Source organism: Euprymna scolopes, chromosome 11, assembly GCF_053919585.1.
Source record: "Euprymna scolopes isolate OS-2025 chromosome 11, ASM5391958v1, whole genome shotgun sequence".
Lineage (NCBI taxonomy): Eukaryota > Metazoa > Mollusca > Cephalopoda > Sepiida > Sepiolidae > Euprymna > Euprymna scolopes.
Genome location: NC_136492.1, coordinates 93,731,944 through 93,745,789, shown reverse-complemented (window position 1 = coordinate 93,745,789; position 13,846 = coordinate 93,731,944).

Below are 13,846 nucleotides of genomic sequence, written 5' to 3'. Positions count from 1 at the left end.
CGATTTCTACGTTCATTCAAACCTGTGATTTCTAAGAGAAGATAAAATCGTCATTCCAAGAAGGTTTTTGTTGGATTTCATTATAATCAAACAATGTCTTTTCTTGAGCACTGGATCCCTGAAAATGTGAAGCTTGTGTTTATCAAAAATTCTATTACCCCGGTTCTAACCCTTTTTAACATCAGAATATATATATATATATATATATATATATATATATATATATATATATATATATATATATACATACTAGCAGGACTCGTGTGCCAGCGTTGCCTGTTAGAAATATGACTCAAAACCAGATCAGCTACACTGAAGCCCCCTTCCTGAAAACAATATATATATATATATATATATATATATATATATATATATATATATATATATATATATATATATATAATAAATACGTATTATATACGTTTGAAATAAAAAACAACGCATTATTACAAAATAAACAGACATATATTTTTTTTGAAAATTATGTTGAAATTCATAAATATATTTCGAGGCAAAGCCTCATCATCAGTATGTCTTTCTTTTTTTTTGCCATATTGTTGCTGGGGCAGATAATCAGAAAGTAGAAGTCCGTTTGTTGTTTTTACGGTGTTTTTTTTTTAAATCTCGGAACTGATGATGAGGCTTTGCCTCGAAATATATTTATGAATTTCAACATAGTGTTAAAAATAAATAAATGTCTGTCTATTTTGTAATAATGCGTTGTTTTTTGGTTTCAAACGTATATAATACGCATTTATTTTATTCAAACTCAACCGACGCTTCTAAGGAACAAGAAATATTTTAAAAAATATCTTTGATTATCTAGTGCATTATCGTATGTGAGTCGTGTAACTTCATATAGATAAACAGCTAAAATATAAGCACAGAGAGATTATCGCGGTTGCTCGTGGTAGCCATTGTCGGCTTAAGAAAATGGTGGGCACTGGTGGAATCCACTGGCTGCCATTGTTAGTAATGGGGTTTACTGCCTATTAGTGTAGTTTTAATCGGTTACTTGCCCTAACAACTGTGCATGGCGGTCACAGGCATTCATGAACGGCCATGACCAATATCGACCTAAATTCGGATGCTCCAAAATGAAATTGTTTGTCACTGGATGCCAGTGGTGAGCACTGGGAGTTACTGGTGGTTACTGGCGTGTAGTGGTGTTTCGAGGCGCTTGATGATTACAGGCTGTCTCTGTAAAACCCGTTAAATTTTCGGCACGGTGTCCATTGGATTGTTCCAAAATGAAATCACCTGTTTTCAATTTTTGGGTACTGTCATCCAGTGGCGGTTATGACTGTTTTCAACGGTAACTGTGGGATAGTAATACGTTACGTAGTTACTGCAACCTGATGGAACTGTCGAGCACTGTTAGTAATGGGTATAGCGAGACAAATACTTGTGGGCACTGACTGCCTTAGCAACTCTTTGTCACTGTTGTCAAATGTCGGAGAATGACCGACGTAGTATTCACTGCGTTGTTATAAATGTTATATCGCAACATGTGTTTTATACATATGTATAATGTTGACCGTGCTATATTTTGAATATTATGTTCAAGAAAAATCATAGTGTATACGGTAGGTATTTATTTTTTTTAGGTGCCGCCCATGTAAAGACTGGGTCAATAAATAACGTTATTATTTCAGCAGGGTCCATCATCTGCATTAGTAATTCGCTAAATTCTAAGAGCTCGAAGGCGACCTGAATTTTAACTGAATCTAATCCATAAAATATGTTTATTTACGCAAAATTTGTAAAAGTATCCATCTTCTAACGAAACTAATGATTATATTTGTTATATCGAAATATTTCTTAAAACGCCAATTACATCCCGTTAATTAACGTGAAAATCTGCGCAAGTTTATGATGTCATTAAGCAATCTGTAGACCATGCCTATAATACGTATATACGTAATCTGTTTTGACTAGTTTTAGTGTCTTGCTATAATGTTTACAGTCAAATTGAAAGGAATCTTAAAGCATTTAATCTGTTTAATCAAAAGTTATGAAAACCCCTATAACCAACCAATAGCGTGATCATGCGTAATCAATCACTTAATAAATTGCTTAGCAGTTTTTCGAAGAAGAAGAAGAAGAAGAAGAAGAAGAAGAAGCCGCTGCCGCTGCCGCTGCCGCCACCGCCACCAGTCTGCCGGCCAGTAAAAAGCAGTGTCTTTGTTTACGTACAGGTGCTAAAGAATAGAAAGTCGAAGACGAAAAAGACCAACGACCATGACGACGACAACATTGACGACGACGACGACGACGACGAAGAAGAAGAAGAAGAAGAAGAAGAAGAAGACGCCCCCCCCAAAAAAAAACAGAAAAAGACGCTGAAAAAAGTAAAAATCAAAATAAGAAGCTAAAGCAATGGCTGACGGCCAATCATAAACATATGGATTGTGATGTATTAATATTATTACACGATGCACGAAGATTCAATTTAAAATATTGTTAGTTAGGTAAATTTGTTAAACCATAAGTTATGTATTTTATTTTGTGTCCATGTTTTTTTTTTGTTTTGGAAACAGTCTGGTAGCAATACGGAGAAATGTGGCTTTCCCGATTCGGAAATAGTATCTCCTAATCGAAGGACGGCTAGTTCTAACGTTTGTCTAAGTGCCATTCCGTCATTCTACTAAACTAAGAATTAAAAGGAAGCATTCCGTATTGTCTAGTTTTAGTATAAAACTAATCCACCCAGTGAGAGAGTGAGTCAAGAAGGAGAAAATGTTACTTTTATTGAAAGGTGTGACGATGTGCGTATTCTTGCACAAAAACACGCTGCAGTATGCGTTTGGAATGGGAACTGCGGGAGATTTGCCTATGGATTGCCCCGTTGGTTTCCTATAGAGTCGGGAATTTCGAGTAAAAAAAAACGTTTCAATTTTTAAATTACAACTATATATATATATATATATATATATATATATGTGTGTGTGTGTGTGTGTGTGTGTGTGTGTGTGTGTGTGTGTGTGTGTGTGTGTACGAGGAACAAAAGTAATGCCGAATCTATTAGATGGAATTGAAGATTAAACTTACGTCCATGACTGTTATCGGTAGTAAAGGATCTGAAAGTTTCATCTGTTTGTTGAAGATACTAACGGTGTGAGACTCTAAAGAAAGCAACCTCTGTCATCAGAAACAAAATAATTTCTCAACGACCGTGCACAGCCATCGTTCATCGCCGCAGGAAAAGTGCTTGAGAGTGGTAGTGACTATGTAGAAAAATACATTCTCGAGCATAAAAGATCCCTAGTTTTAATGGTACCACTCCCGTTATAAAACTACAAATAAATATTACACACACACACACACACACACACACACACACACACACACACACACATATATATATATATATATATATATATATATATATATATTGTAAATCCGACTACTATTCAATTAAAACATTGACTCTTATGCTCGTTCCGCCCTAGGAAATATCTAACAACTGCTCATCATTTCATCCGGATTTTTAATTTACTCTTTTATTTTTCATTTCTATTCTAAATTTCATGAACTCTTTACACTAACTTCTTTGCATTTATGACGAGTTTTCAAATAATGCAGTTTCAATTAACAGTACCAGCAAATTCATAGCTTCGCTGATGAAAAAAAAAACGCATTCTTTTAAACTCTACGGATTAAGGAAATCTTAATATTTCTTTTTTGAGTATTCTGTCGAATAATAAGTTCTTGTAAGTTATAAATTGCTGTCTTTGATATATATATATATATATATATATATATATATATATATATATATATATATATATACACAATCGTGGTAGCTGTTATTTTTCCTTCTAAATAAAAAGTACACCCCCCGCTCCCAGTCGACACCTTGAGGTATTCTGTATTATGGTCATATATGGGGTTTCGCCCTAACTTTCTGGATCATATACTTATACACAACATACCATAATATCCCCCCTCCAAATGAGTTCTCCCTCCTCACGTTTCACAGAATCTTATTGGCTGACAACTAACTATTCGCACATTTCGGAATGAACGAATCCTCATTCAAAAAAAGAACGATTAGAGATCAAAACCAACATGGCTTCCCTGATTAGATTAGGCAATCATTTCAGATAAAATACACCACTTACGAACATATTCATACATTCATACATAGAAACATATTCATAAGCCACGAGTGATTTCCTTTACACATTAAATATATCGTATAAGTCAGCTTTTTCTACACAGCTACGATAGCGTGATAATATTTTGTGTTTGCCTTCAGCGTACATAATGTTTTCTGATCGCAATTATTTCTTCCTTCTTTTCTTAAAAGCTAGATTTAAACTTATTATACGCTTATTAAAAATAAAACAACTGATTAGGCGATTTTGGCAGTACAGACCAGACATTTGTGTGATTCGGCAACTTTAAAACTGTCTATAACGTTTATTTTCTTCTTCTTCCTTAGTACAACTGCCTAAGATTTTTTCCTTATGCACTAAATACCACACTTATCACAATATTCTGTGGATCAATATTAAAAAAATCTTGTTAAACTTTGTGACATATTTCCATTCTATGGAGGTCAGGCGCGAACGAACACCTCATAATTTTATTATACCATATTACTTCAAACTGAAATATAATTATCAAAGTATACTTACGCAGATAGACATGAAAAGTCTTTATTAAAGTTTGTGCCTATTTCCATTCTATAGAGGCCAGGCGCGAACGCAGACCCCACAATTTTATTATACCATCCCTATTTAAGTTAAAACATACTTATCAAAGTATTATTATGTACATCTATATCAAAAACACTTGTAAACGTTTTTTTTTAATTTTTAATATTTTTATTTTCATACTTTGTGGACCAGGCGCGTATGCAGACCCCACAATTTTAATGAATCACTGTTCTGCCAGATTAATCATACCCATTCCTGTGTCTCGATACATCTTCTATCATTATATGTGATCAGTTTTTTAAAATAGTCACCATACAGGAGCCTATTCGTGACCACACACACACACACACACACACACACACACACACACACACATTCAGCTTTATATTATATATATATATATATATATATATATATATATATATTGTCTGCTAAAAATATTTCTTTCGAAATTATAACATAAATTTCGTTTCTGTGGTATAACACTTAAAATTTAAGAAGGTTTACATTGTTTCTATCTTTAAAATCTTCTATTTATATTGTTTATAATATAATCAAAATTCAGTATATATTGTTCAAAATAAATAAGAATTGTTTTATACAGAAACCGTTCTGTTTATACTGTTTACTTTTCTGCTTACTTAAAACGGTCACTTTCTGAAATACTGTTTATATTTTTACATGGTAACCTACACGTGACTACAGAATTTTAGTTCCCTTTAACTGATAGAAGGTTCGACAGTTTTCTGCCACCTTAAATCCAGTCTTGCCAACAAAAAATACCATACCCTATAATATACCCGGACCATACCCTACCTTCCAGATTAGTACGCACGAGCCAAACGACACTGCCACCCCAAATTTTTGTTGTTAGTTCAGAGTATTTGCGTGTGAGATACCTGGCAGCGACTAGCAAAGTTACATTTCTGGCAAATTTTGTGACAATCCCTCCCCCGATTATAAAATGGGGTGTCTATTCTGAAGGCCGTTCTTTGTCGTGCCTATTCCGAGAGCCGTTCTTAACATGAGGAGGTTATGGGTTAACCAACAATAAAAACAAACGATAGCCGTACTTTAAATTTTTACGCGGGGAGGGGGGGAGATGCATGCTACCACGGGCAACACCGGTTAACGTGTACTTCTAGTTGTAAATATTAGCAAAAAAAATAAATTAAATAAATAAATTATCCACGTTACCTTGATTACATATCCCAGAATTCATAATGATAAAAGCAACAGTTTAGGATTTTAACAAGCACATGCATATACCTATTGTTGGTGACGTATACACAACGATCCTTTTAAAAATGTGTTGTGTAATAAAACTCAATATTAACTGTATCAGCAATATTTTAATTATTTTGTGAAGTGACTTTGCAACTGAGTCCACACATTATATGACTAAGCTTACTTTACATGTCCGCTGATTGGACATAATAGAATTTAAATTGTCTTCTTTCCCATGTAAATTGATGGTGGCCTAGGAGTTGAATACCAGACTGCAAAGTTAAAAGTGACAATAGAGTATGGTGTTACTCCCAAATTCATGAAACAGTGCTCGTTTTTTCCATAAATTCGGCTTGCCATTCAGTTTTAATTAGAAAGTTATTATTATTATCTTTCAATTTTTAAAATAAGAGAAGTTGTATATCGAGTGACGATTTTAAATATAAATGTTTGAGTCATAAAAGCAGGAGTTTTTCTCATTATCCGCCCTTTAAACTTTCTATTCTTCTCTTTACGAATGAGAGCATCTTCATGCTGGAGAGACCGGTTTTTCAATGAATCAACACCTACTTTGTACGGCATTGTGGCTTCTAATAAATCGGCCTTTGTTTTGTAGTTTATTAAAAAAAAAAAAAAAGAAGCTAAATAAAATTGGTTATGAGAAAACTGCCAGTTGAGAGGCATTTAAATTATTTCCACGCGTGGAAAGCACATAACAGTGAAACTTTTATTTTGTTTTATTTGTTTTTTTTTTAATTTTACTTTATTTTAAAAACATGTTTTGTAATCAAAATTGGGGCACGTCAGTGAATATGCCGAGAAAGTAAACCTGCATATCTGACTGTATTTGGGAAAACATTACTGAATAGAAATTACCACCCGAATAAGATAAAGTGTTATGTCACACCTTATCATTGTATATATATATATATATATATATATATATATATATATATATATATATATATATATATATATATATACATACTAGCAGGACTCGTGTGCCAGCGTTGCCTGTTAGAAATATGACTCAAAACCAGATCAGCTACACTGAAGCCCCCTTCCTGAAAACAATATATATATATATATATATATATATATATATATATATATATATATATATATATATAATAAATACGTATTATATACGTTTGAAATAAAAAACAACGCATTATTACAAAATAAACAGACATATATTTTTTTTGAAAATTATGTTGAAATTCATAAATATATTTCGAGGCAAAGCCTCATCATCAGTATGTCTTTCTTTTTTTTTGCCATATTGTTGCTGGGGCAGATAATCAGAAAGTAGAAGTCCGTTTGTTGTTTTTACGGTGTTTTTTTTTTAAATCTCGGAACTGATGATGAGGCTTTGCCTCGAAATATATTTATGAATTTCAACATAGTGTTAAAAATAAATAAATGTCTGTCTATTTTGTAATAATGCGTTGTTTTTTGGTTTCAAACGTATATAATACGCATTTATTTTATTCAAACTCAACCGACGCTTCTAAGGAACAAGAAATATTTTAAAAAATATCTTTGATTATCTAGTGCATTATCGTATGTGAGTCGTGTAACTTCATATAGATAAACAGCTAAAATATAAGCACAGAGAGATTATCGCGGTTGCTCGTGGTAGCCATTGTCGGCTTAAGAAAATGGTGGGCACTGGTGGAATCCACTGGCTGCCATTGTTAGTAATGGGGTTTACTGCCTATTAGTGTAGTTTTAATCGGTTACTTGCCCTAACAACTGTGCATGGCGGTCACAGGCATTCATGAACGGCCATGACCAATATCGACCTAAATTCGGATGCTCCAAAATGAAATTGTTTGTCACTGGATGCCAGTGGTGAGCACTGGGAGTTACTGGTGGTTACTGGCGTGTAGTGGTGTTTCGAGGCGCTTGATGATTACAGGCTGTCTCTGTAAAACCCGTTAAATTTTCGGCACGGTGTCCATTGGATTGTTCCAAAATGAAATCACCTGTTTTCAATTTTTGGGTACTGTCATCCAGTGGCGGTTATGACTGTTTTCAACGGTAACTGTGGGATAGTAATACGTTACGTAGTTACTGCAACCTGATGGAACTGTCGAGCACTGTTAGTAATGGGTATAGCGAGACAAATACTTGTGGGCACTGACTGCCTTAGCAACTCTTTGTCACTGTTGTCAAATGTCGGAGAATGACCGACGTAGTATTCACTGCGTTGTTATAAATGTTATATCGCAACATGTGTTTTATACATATGTATAATGTTGACCGTGCTATATTTTGAATATTATGTTCAAGAAAAATCATAGTGTATACGGTAGGTATTTATTTTTTTTAGGTGCCGCCCATGTAAAGACTGGGTCAATAAATAACGTTATTATTTCAGCAGGGTCCATCATCTGCATTAGTAATTCGCTAAATTCTAAGAGCTCGAAGGCGACCTGAATTTTAACTGAATCTAATCCATAAAATATGTTTATTTACGCAAAATTTGTAAAAGTATCCATCTTCTAACGAAACTAATGATTATATTTGTTATATCGAAATATTTCTTAAAACGCCAATTACATCCCGTTAATTAACGTGAAAATCTGCGCAAGTTTATGATGTCATTAAGCAATCTGTAGACCATGCCTATAATACGTATATACGTAATCTGTTTTGACTAGTTTTAGTGTCTTGCTATAATGTTTACAGTCAAATTGAAAGGAATCTTAAAGCATTTAATCTGTTTAATCAAAAGTTATGAAAACCCCTATAACCAACCAATAGCGTGATCATGCGTAATCAATCACTTAATAAATTGCTTAGCAGTTTTTCGAAGAAGAAGAAGAAGAAGAAGAAGAAGAAGAAGCCGCTGCCGCTGCCGCTGCCGCCACCGCCACCAGTCTGCCGGCCAGTAAAAAGCAGTGTCTTTGTTTACGTACAGGTGCTAAAGAATAGAAAGTCGAAGACGAAAAAGACCAACGACCATGACGACGACAACATTGACGACGACGACGACGACGACGAAGAAGAAGAAGAAGAAGAAGAAGAAGAAGACGCCCCCCCCAAAAAAAAACAGAAAAAGACGCTGAAAAAAGTAAAAATCAAAATAAGAAGCTAAAGCAATGGCTGACGGCCAATCATAAACATATGGATTGTGATGTATTAATATTATTACACGATGCACGAAGATTCAATTTAAAATATTGTTAGTTAGGTAAATTTGTTAAACCATAAGTTATGTATTTTATTTTGTGTCCATGTTTTTTTTTTGTTTTGGAAACAGTCTGGTAGCAATACGGAGAAATGTGGCTTTCCCGATTCGGAAATAGTATCTCCTAATCGAAGGACGGCTAGTTCTAACGTTTGTCTAAGTGCCATTCCGTCATTCTACTAAACTAAGAATTAAAAGGAAGCATTCCGTATTGTCTAGTTTTAGTATAAAACTAATCCACCCAGTGAGAGAGTGAGTCAAGAAGGAGAAAATGTTACTTTTATTGAAAGGTGTGACGATGTGCGTATTCTTGCACAAAAACACGCTGCAGTATGCGTTTGGAATGGGAACTGCGGGAGATTTGCCTATGGATTGCCCCGTTGGTTTCCTATAGAGTCGGGAATTTCGAGTAAAAAAAAACGTTTCAATTTTTAAATTACAACTATATATATATATATATATATATATATATATGTGTGTGTGTGTGTGTGTGTGTGTGTGTGTGTGTGTGTGTGTGTGTACGAGGAACAAAAGTAATGCCGAATCTATTAGATGGAATTGAAGATTAAACTTACGTCCATGACTGTTATCGGTAGTAAAGGATCTGAAAGTTTCATCTGTTTGTTGAAGATACTAACGGTGTGAGACTCTAAAGAAAGCAACCTCTGTCATCAGAAACAAAATAATTTCTCAACGACCGTGCACAGCCATCGTTCATCGCCGCAGGAAAAGTGCTTGAGAGTGGTAGTGACTATGTAGAAAAATACATTCTCGAGCATAAAAGATCCCTAGTTTTAATGGTACCACTCCCGTTATAAAACTACAAATAAATATTACACACACACACACACACACACACACACACACACACACACACACACACACACATATATATATATATATATATATATATATATATATATATTGTAAATCCGACTACTATTCAATTAAAACATTGACTCTTATGCTCGTTCCGCCCTAGGAAATATCTAACAACTGCTCATCATTTCATCCGGATTTTTAATTTACTCTTTTATTTTTCATTTCTATTCTAAATTTCATGAACTCTTTACACTAACTTCTTTGCATTTATGACGAGTTTTCAAATAATGCAGTTTCAATTAACAGTACCAGCAAATTCATAGCTTCGCTGATGAAAAAAAAAACGCATTCTTTTAAACTCTACGGATTAAGGAAATCTTAATATTTCTTTTTTGAGTATTCTGTCGAATAATAAGTTCTTGTAAGTTATAAATTGCTGTCTTTGATATATATATATATATATATATATATATATATATATATATATATATATACACAATCGTGGTAGCTGTTATTTTTCCTTCTAAATAAAAAGTACACCCCCCGCTCCCAGTCGACACCTTGAGGTATTCTGTATTATGGTCATATATGGGGTTTCGCCCTAACTTTCTGGATCATATACTTATACACAACATACCATAATATCCCCCCTCCAAATGAGTTCTCCCTCCTCACGTTTCACAGAATCTTATTGGCTGACAACTAACTATTCGCACATTTCGGAATGAACGAATCCTCATTCAAAAAAAGAACGATTAGAGATCAAAACCAACATGGCTTCCCTGATTAGATTAGGCAATCATTTCAGATAAAATACACCACTTACGAACATATTCATACATTCATACATAGAAACATATTCATAAGCCACGAGTGATTTCCTTTACACATTAAATATATCGTATAAGTCAGCTTTTTCTACACAGCTACGATAGCGTGATAATATTTTGTGTTTGCCTTCAGCGTACATAATGTTTTCTGATCGCAATTATTTCTTCCTTCTTTTCTTAAAAGCTAGATTTAAACTTATTATACGCTTATTAAAAATAAAACAACTGATTAGGCGATTTTGGCAGTACAGACCAGACATTTGTGTGATTCGGCAACTTTAAAACTGTCTATAACGTTTATTTTCTTCTTCTTCCTTAGTACAACTGCCTAAGATTTTTTCCTTATGCACTAAATACCACACTTATCACAATATTCTGTGGATCAATATTAAAAAAATCTTGTTAAACTTTGTGACATATTTCCATTCTATGGAGGTCAGGCGCGAACGAACACCTCATAATTTTATTATACCATATTACTTCAAACTGAAATATAATTATCAAAGTATACTTACGCAGATAGACATGAAAAGTCTTTATTAAAGTTTGTGCCTATTTCCATTCTATAGAGGCCAGGCGCGAACGCAGACCCCACAATTTTATTATACCATCCCTATTTAAGTTAAAACATACTTATCAAAGTATTATTATGTACATCTATATCAAAAACACTTGTAAACGTTTTTTTTTAATTTTTAATATTTTTATTTTCATACTTTGTGGACCAGGCGCGTATGCAGACCCCACAATTTTAATGAATCACTGTTCTGCCAGATTAATCATACCCATTCCTGTGTCTCGATACATCTTCTATCATTATATGTGATCAGTTTTTTAAAATAGTCACCATACAGGAGCCTATTCGTGACCACACACACACACACACACACACACACACACACACACACATTCAGCTTTATATTATATATATATATATATATATATATATATATATATATATATATATATTGTCTGCTAAAAATATTTCTTTCGAAATTATAACATAAATTTCGTTTCTGTGGTATAACACTTAAAATTTAAGAAGGTTTACATTGTTTCTATCTTTAAAATCTTCTATTTATATTGTTTATAATATAATCAAAATTCAGTATATATTGTTCAAAATAAATAAGAATTGTTTTATACAGAAACCGTTCTGTTTATACTGTTTACTTTTCTGCTTACTTAAAACGGTCACTTTCTGAAATACTGTTTATATTTTTACATGGTAACCTACACGTGACTACAGAATTTTAGTTCCCTTTAACTGATAGAAGGTTCGACAGTTTTCTGCCACCTTAAATCCAGTCTTGCCAACAAAAAATACCATACCCTATAATATACCCGGACCATACCCTACCTTCCAGATTAGTACGCACGAGCCAAACGACACTGCCACCCCAAATTTTTGTTGTTAGTTCAGAGTATTTGCGTGTGAGATACCTGGCAGCGACTAGCAAAGTTACATTTCTGGCAAATTTTGTGACAATCCCTCCCCCGATTATAAAATGGGGTGTCTATTCTGAAGGCCGTTCTTTGTCGTGCCTATTCCGAGAGCCGTTCTTAACATGAGGAGGTTATGGGTTAACCAACAATAAAAACAAACGATAGCCGTACTTTAAATTTTTACGCGGGGAGGGGGGGAGATGCATGCTACCACGGGCAACACCGGTTAACGTGTACTTCTAGTTGTAAATATTAGCAAAAAAAATAAATTAAATAAATAAATTATCCACGTTACCTTGATTACATATCCCAGAATTCATAATGATAAAAGCAACAGTTTAGGATTTTAACAAGCACATGCATATACCTATTGTTGGTGACGTATACACAACGATCCTTTTAAAAATGTGTTGTGTAATAAAACTCAATATTAACTGTATCAGCAATATTTTAATTATTTTGTGAAGTGACTTTGCAACTGAGTCCACACATTATATGACTAAGCTTACTTTACATGTCCGCTGATTGGACATAATAGAATTTAAATTGTCTTCTTTCCCATGTAAATTGATGGTGGCCTAGGAGTTGAATACCAGACTGCAAAGTTAAAAGTGACAATAGAGTATGGTGTTACTCCCAAATTCATGAAACAGTGCTCGTTTTTTCCATAAATTCGGCTTGCCATTCAGTTTTAATTAGAAAGTTATTATTATTATCTTTCAATTTTTAAAATAAGAGAAGTTGTATATCGAGTGACGATTTTAAATATAAATGTTTGAGTCATAAAAGCAGGAGTTTTTCTCATTATCCGCCCTTTAAACTTTCTATTCTTCTCTTTACGAATGAGAGCATCTTCATGCTGGAGAGACCGGTTTTTCAATGAATCAACACCTACTTTGTACGGCATTGTGGCTTCTAATAAATCGGCCTTTGTTTTGTAGTTTATTAAAAAAAAAAAAAAAGAAGCTAAATAAAATTGGTTATGAGAAAACTGCCAGTTGAGAGGCATTTAAATTATTTCCACGCGTGGAAAGCACATAACAGTGAAACTTTTATTTTGTTTTATTTGTTTTTTTTTTAATTTTACTTTATTTTAAAAACATGTTTTGTAATCAAAATTGGGGCACGTCAGTGAATATGCCGAGAAAGTAAACCTGCATATCTGACTGTATTTGGGAAAACATTACTGAATAGAAATTACCACCCGAATAAGATAAAGTGTTATGTCACACCTTATCATTGTATATATATATATATATATATATATATATATATATATATATATATATATATATATATATATATATATATATATATATATGATTGATATGTAGTTTGCTTGAAGCATTGTGTGGGATAGGTATGTAAAAGAGATTTAGAAGGCTGTCACAATGCGAGGAATGAATTCTAGTCGCTGTTGGTAAGAGGAGACGAGAACAAGTGGCGATTTACAAATTAATAAGTACATATATATATATATATATATTATATATTTATTGAGTTGTATGGTAAAATGTCTTACTTGTATTCATGCGACGTATTCCATTATTAATTTTGGAAAAAATTTCCCTTTTCAAATGGTGTGCGTAACAGGTCGATTCAAAGCATGCTGGATGAATGGCCGGAAGTTGTGTAGCTATGTGAGGCCTCGGGCCAAATGT